We start from the raw sequence: 6,828 nt of genomic DNA on the forward strand, positions 1-6,828 counted from the left end.
TGAACTTTCACGCATAATAAAAGCTTTGGTACAACAATCACGCTCCAAGTTTCATCTGCATCAAAGAGTGATGGACACGCAACAGCCCACAGACAGGTGCTCATGCTGGCTTTTAAAAGAACCATTGTATAAACAGCTTTGAGAGAAAAGTTTTTTTTTTCTTTATGATATTGGACCCTTCAGCGTGGAGACAGACTTTCTGAAGAATCTCAACAGCGGAAGCTTCCAGGGCCCAGTTGGTAGAATCCAGTTATCAGTTGTGGAAGCCTCTCAGCTGACCAAGAATGGTGAACGTGCTAGCAGTAACATAGGAGAAGGGCTTGCTGGAGGCTGGGAGTACGGAGGTTGTGTTAGTGCTGATGATAGTTCTGTTTCTTGACAACTCCTTTTGTCTGATAAGTTTGTCTTAAAATTTTGTTTTATTGTTACTATAAAACTCTAAAAGGAAAAGTTCTGAAACTTCAATATAAGATGAAAACTGCAAACAATTCAGATTCAATAAATGAAAAGAAAAAGAGGGAAAGACATGTTTAGAAGATGAAGATGGCAGCACCACTTGAAGGCTTGGAGGCGAAGAGGTAAAGCTCCATATCTTCTTCCTTTACAACTCCTTTCTCTATCCTCTTCTTGTAGTACTTCTCCTGAAAAACAACAATTTCATTAGTTCCCTCTCAAAATTACAACACTATTGTCCTATTAAACTTTATTACCTTAACCACAGAGATGAACTGAGAGACACCAGACTCTTTAACCAAGGCCACAGCACAACCGCCCCGTCCAGCTCCGGTCAGTCTTGCTCCAAGTGCTCCATTCTCCCTGCTTACTTGAACCAGTTCTTCTAGCTCCGGGCAACTGCAAGATTTCATCAAGTGTATATAATCATTTTCACTCCCATTGGTTTCAAAGTTAATACTTGTTCTTAAAATGTTATGTACCCGCACTCGTATAGCACACTGCAGCTGTAATGGCTCCCGTTCATGAGATCACCAAGCTTCTTTAACTTTTCTTCGTCACTGCAACAGTTGATGTCTCAAGGTCTTTAGGTAGGCTCAAAACAAAGATTTATTCAGAAGTTTGATAGAGACCTTAAGTTTGAATAGACAGTGTCCTTGAAACCATGAACTCTCCGGGCTTCGGAGTAAACATGTGTAGCTCGCTATTGATGATTGTAAGGAGAGATTACTGTTAAGACTTTGGGAAAGAAACATCATCAATAGGTTTTGTACATTTATATACCTGATGCAGCTTAAAATGCGTAGCAGCGTTAAGTACAGCTAAAGATGTAGGATCATTGTTCAAGATTGATGTTAATTTCTCCTCAGCGATTTTCTCAATCTCCTCGGCGGTATATGGTTCTTCTTTCACATACTCCTGCACCATAAAAATAAAGTTCAGAGATAAATAAACATAACACAGTCTATTTTAGCAAGAGAAATGATTGGATGAGTGTACCTTAACAGCTAGAAGAGGATCAGAGGAGCCAGAAAGAGTCTTAACTTTTGATATTGCTTCTTTTGGTTCCATTCCACGCTTAATGCCAAGTATGATCTACAAACTCCACATAGTAGAGATAATCATGTATAGTGTAGAAAGTAAAGTTATTGTAATTTTATGCAATGACTTACAGAAGCAAATCGACACTCAATGACCCTTTTATTAAATTCTTAGCAGCTGTGACCGCCTTCTGAGACTCCTCAAGAGAATGTGCAACGACAAAACTCCCTCAACGACAAAACTCCCACCATGAGGGAGTTTCACATCAGTTGCACGTACTGGTTGAAGTCAATAAGCTTAGCAAAACCAGGTTTAGCCATAATAGAGATTGCCTGTTGCAATAAATGGAATTTAATAAAGCAGAAACAGATATAATTCTAGGTGCAGTGTGGTAGTTATAGGTTTATGGAACTGAATGACTTTATTAGAAGTAGTAATACATGTATATATACTGAATACAGAAGGTATACTAGGTCTAGATAATTGACTATACTACCCTTTATACATACATACTCTATACACCCCCTCAAGATGGAGGGAGTGAAACCACTCCAATCTTGTTTATCAATTCAGTGAAGCGCGGACGAGGAAGAGGCTTAGTGAGAGCATCTGCGAGTTGATCCTTTGTCGAAACGTGTGTGACACGCAAAGCACCGGTTTGAACGTTTTCCCGCACAAAATGAAAATCCAATGCAAGATGTTTCATGCGAGAATGAAAAACGGGATTTGCGCTGAGATAGGTAGCTCCTATATTGTCGCAGAAGATAACAGGAGGAGACTTCAACGTGATACCAAGCTCGGTGAGGAGTGAGCTGACCCATTTCATCTCGGCAGCGGTGGTGGCAACTGCTCGATATTCAGCTTCAGTTGACGAGCGAGCCACTCCAGATTGTTTCTTTGACGACCAAGCGATCGGAGTGGCACCAAGGTATAAGATAAACGCCGTTGTGGAGATGAAGTCATCCCTATCTCCAGCCCAATCAGCGTCAGAATAGCCATGGAGGGACAGTGGTGTGTATGGTGGTGAGGTGAAGTGAGAGATGCCAGACGAAGAGAGGAAGGTGCGGAGTGCCACATACTCGCCTCCATTATCGGAGTACAAGTTCTTTATTGGTTTATCAAAATGCTTTTCAACCAAGGCTTTGAAGTGAATGAAGGTTTCTTTGACTTGGGACTTTTGTTTAAGAGGATAGAACCATGTATATCGGGTAAAATGATCTACAAATATGAGATAATACTTGAAGTTATCGATGGAGAGGACAGGAGAAGTCCATACATCAGTATACAAGTATTCAAGAGGCTGAGAAGAAGTGATTGTATTTGTATAAAAAGGAAGTTTATGACTTTTATTACTGAAACAATGAGAACATGGGGTCTCTGTTTGAGAAGAAGAAGAAATAGGCAACAAGAATTTCGAAATAACAGTTTGCAAAATAGGTAAAGATGGGTGTCCCAAACGGGAGTGCCAAGAAGATAGTGTGGTTTTGGGTGTAGGAGAGGCAAAAAGGGAGATTGTGTTTGAGGATGTAACTGGCCACTCGTACAACTCGTCTTTAGTCTTGCCTTGGAGTAACCGGACCCCCGTGCTGAGATCCTTCACCTGAAAATGAGCAGGAAAGAATTCAACAGATACGTTATTGGAATTGCACAAGCTATAAACAGAGATAAGGTTGCGTTGTAGGTTAGGAACATATAGGATATTGTTTAAATGAAAAGAATGATGAGGGGAGTTGAGAGTTGTGGAACCCGTATGCGAAATCGGAAGACCGGAACCATCTGCGATAGTCACATCTTCGCCACCGGTGTAAGGTTGGTGAAGCGCCAGGTTGCTCAGATCAGTGGTCAAGTGATGTGTAGCTCCGCTGTCCAAGATCCAGTTGCCGGGATTGTAGGCCTGAGCTGTGACCATGTTAGCGCGAGGTTGCCATGAAGTAGGAGATGGCGATGGTGACCGCGAGTTCGAGTTGTAAGAAGCAGCATCACTTTGAAGTTGAGAACATTTACGAGCACTATGGCCTTGAACCCCACACAACTGACAACGCCCTTGATAGCCCCTTGGAGCATTGTCATTGCGCGGCGAGAATTGCTGTTGCTGCCACGTTTGTTGCGATCGGTTTTTGGTGGGACGAGATGAACCCTGGTTCTGGCGTTGAGAGTGATTGTTGTTGCCGTATGAGCCGCGGTGATTTGCCAGATTTGCTGTAACCAGAATGATCGCAGGAGTAGCGTTCTTTGCAAGAAGTTTGTTTTCATGGTTCAGGAGCTTTTCATGAATCTCTGTGAGAGATGGAGGGTACTCACGGCCTTCAAGTTGATCCTTGAGCGGTTTGTACTCGTCGGGGAGTCCATCTAAGATGAAATCAATCTGATCTTCTATATCATAAGGTTTCCCCAGAATTGCAACTTGATCAAAACGGGTTTTGAATCCCTGAAAGTACACATCGATACTCATCGTACCCTTGCTCCATGTCTTGATCTGTTGACGCAATTGTTGGATGTGACCGCGACTAGGTTTAGCGTAAGTCGCAGACAACGTCTCCCAAATCTGAGCGGATGTATTTGTCGTGGCCAGGATGGGCTGGATCGCGACCGTGATGGCTCCAAGCAACGAACTGTAGATGAGTTTGTCTTGACGTTTCCACACTTGATACTCCGGATTAGCAGTAACGACACCATCGGTGGTGATCGTCGAAGGTGGTATGATGATAGATCCATCAAGATATCCAGACAGATCGTAACCATCAAGTAAAGCTTGAACTTGACGGCTCCACATGAGAAAATTAGAAGCCGTAAGTTTAGTGACATTGGTCATATTGATGCTGAGAATCTTCTGAGAGTTGGAAACCATTATGGTCTCGTGAGATGATGTCTGAGATGTCGACATGGATTCAGTTTGAGAAAGGTAACGATGGAGAAAAGAGAGGAAAGAAAAAGTTTGAAATTTGACGGCTAGGTTTTAGGTTATGGATCAATGCTCTGATACCATATAGGTTTATGGAACTGAATAACCTTATTAGAAGTAGTAATACATGTATATATACTGAATACAGAAGGTATACTAGGTCTAGATAATTGACTATACTACCCTTTATACATACATACTCTATAGTAGTGACTCACCTGATCCATCCCACCCGATTGTGTTCCAATGTGCTGTTCACATTCACTTGTAAATTGTGCAAGTTCTTTCTGAAAACAAAGGATATAGAGAGAAGAAACTTGGCCAAGTGAACAATCAATAAGAGAGACTTATTTCATCAGAGCATGACTGAGTAAGTACCTTTTCAAAATTCTCACCAAAGACAGCCATAATAGCAATTGTTGATGAGCAGACAAATGCAGCAGAACTTGACAATCCAGAACCTGAATAATCAAGAAGATTCAAAGACTTGAGCCTAACATGATAACATGATGCATATATGTTAGGAAGTAGATAGACCTGTAGGAACAATCCCATCAACAATTACATCAAGTCCAAGAGGTGAACCAATGTTCACCCCTTTTGACTTTGCATACTCATGGAACCCTTTGTACCTGTAAGAGTAGAACAGCATAGATCTCTTAGTTAATACTAATGGAAAACTGTTAAATTTAGGATTATCATGAACTTCCAACTCAGAAAGAACTTCCAACTTCCAACTTAGTTAATACAAATAGGGAACTAATGATTTGATTACTTGGTTTACAAGACATCTACCAATGAATTATCAGAACAGTGGCTACTTCATACTCTTCCTTTGTAGATCTCTTAGCCTTTAAGGAGAGAGTTGTCAAGTAAAGCAGCAAGAGTAGCTTGGAGCTGTATTGTATACTTACTTTGTAGATCTCTTAGCTTCTCCGCCAGTTCTTGGAATGTGGGTCTCAGCTTTGTTGCATCGTTGCTGAGAAACAAAACAAACACAGAATACACCCAAATTAATGTCACATCATTAGCCATCATATACATAAATGTAGAACATTTAAATCATAGAGAACTGTAATAATTAAAGGGGTTTTTTTTCTTTTGTAACACTAATAATTGAAGGTTATATTATATTTCTAGCAAGGATTATGTGGTAATGAATATGTTAAGCTTACATGTGTCAACAGCTCACCATTAGTAAGGATCAATGTCCTTTGGAATTTCCAGCCTCTGGTTCATGAACCCCACAACTCCAATCACCTGCATAGAGTTGAGAGTTTCCCATGGGATCTTCTCTGTGGCAAGCTCACAGAGTACAGCTCCAAAGCTGTAAATATCAGAAGTGTATCAATGAATTAAGAAGAGCTAGTTAGCATATAAGGCTTGTAAGAACACTTTTTTTTGGCCTTGTAAGAACAATTAATCAAGTGAATTTAACAAAACAGAACACTGAGAATATACTTCTCATCAGCAGACTCATTTCGAAGAACTTCTGGTGCCATCCATTGAGGCTGAAGAACAGGTAAAAAGAAATTCAACAATCACTGCAAGAGGTTGGCTTATAAAAGAGGATTCAAATCGAAAAACTTCTAAGCTTAAGTACCGTTCCCTTCCCAGACTTAGTGGTTAGGTATGTCTCTTGCTTGCTTGACACGTGAAACATCAAATCCAGCTACCTGTTAGAGATGTCACTGTAAGTTGATGATGTTTCTAGTTCCATCCCAGAGATTTGGAGCCTCACTTTCATTCACATTAAATGATAAATTTTCATTTTCGTTCAAGAAAGCTATTGTTAAGATGAACATGTTACCTTAACGGTCAAGTCCCAGTCTACCAGAAGATTTTGCGGCTTAAGATCACGATGGACAATAGGTGGACTACAGCAGTGAAGATAATTCATACCACGAGCATGTATGAACAATTATGTAATATGCTTTATGAGATGTACGGTGGGTGAGTCAAATAGAGTGGAAAAGAAATATCACAAGACTAATGCAAAGAAGTAATAAAATAGAATAGAGCTCATAATCAAAATTGTCAATGGCCATAGAAATGTAAAATCAAATGTCTAATGAACCGAGAACTTCTCACCGATTTGTAAGTCTACACATTTTATTTCAGAAAAGTGGGAACACTGTTGTTTACGAGTTGAAGGAAACTGATGAGGCATCCAAGTAGAGGTTCCCATAGTTAGACGCGGTCCGACTACCCGGAGTGGAACCAGGGCTTTGCGAGAAGGTTTCACCAAGGCTGTCCAACAAATCCTTGATCGAGATGGACAGACTGACCAGGAACAGCTGCTGATTGAGGAGATGGTCCAGTTGAAGATTCAAGATCAAGCCGGCCCAACAGAGGTTCAGGACTCGACCGGCCCGATTCAGTTCAGGCTCAACCAAGCCGGACGTCTCATTTCCACATCCGAGCTTGGACCA

General features: G+C 40.9%; 2 pseudogenes; both read right to left on the minus strand.

Annotated features, from left to right (window-relative positions):
• Window positions 1-530: 530 nt before the first annotated feature.
• Window positions 531-5,431, minus strand: LOC106330149 (annotated as a pseudogene).
• Window positions 5,432-5,590: 159 nt separating this feature from the next.
• Window positions 5,591-6,308, minus strand: LOC106330150 (annotated as a pseudogene).
• Between the last annotated feature and the right edge of the window lie 520 nt (window positions 6,309-6,828).

This window comes from Brassica oleracea, chromosome C3, assembly GCF_000695525.1.
Source record: "Brassica oleracea var. oleracea cultivar TO1000 chromosome C3, BOL, whole genome shotgun sequence".
NCBI lineage: Eukaryota > Viridiplantae > Streptophyta > Magnoliopsida > Brassicales > Brassicaceae > Brassica > Brassica oleracea.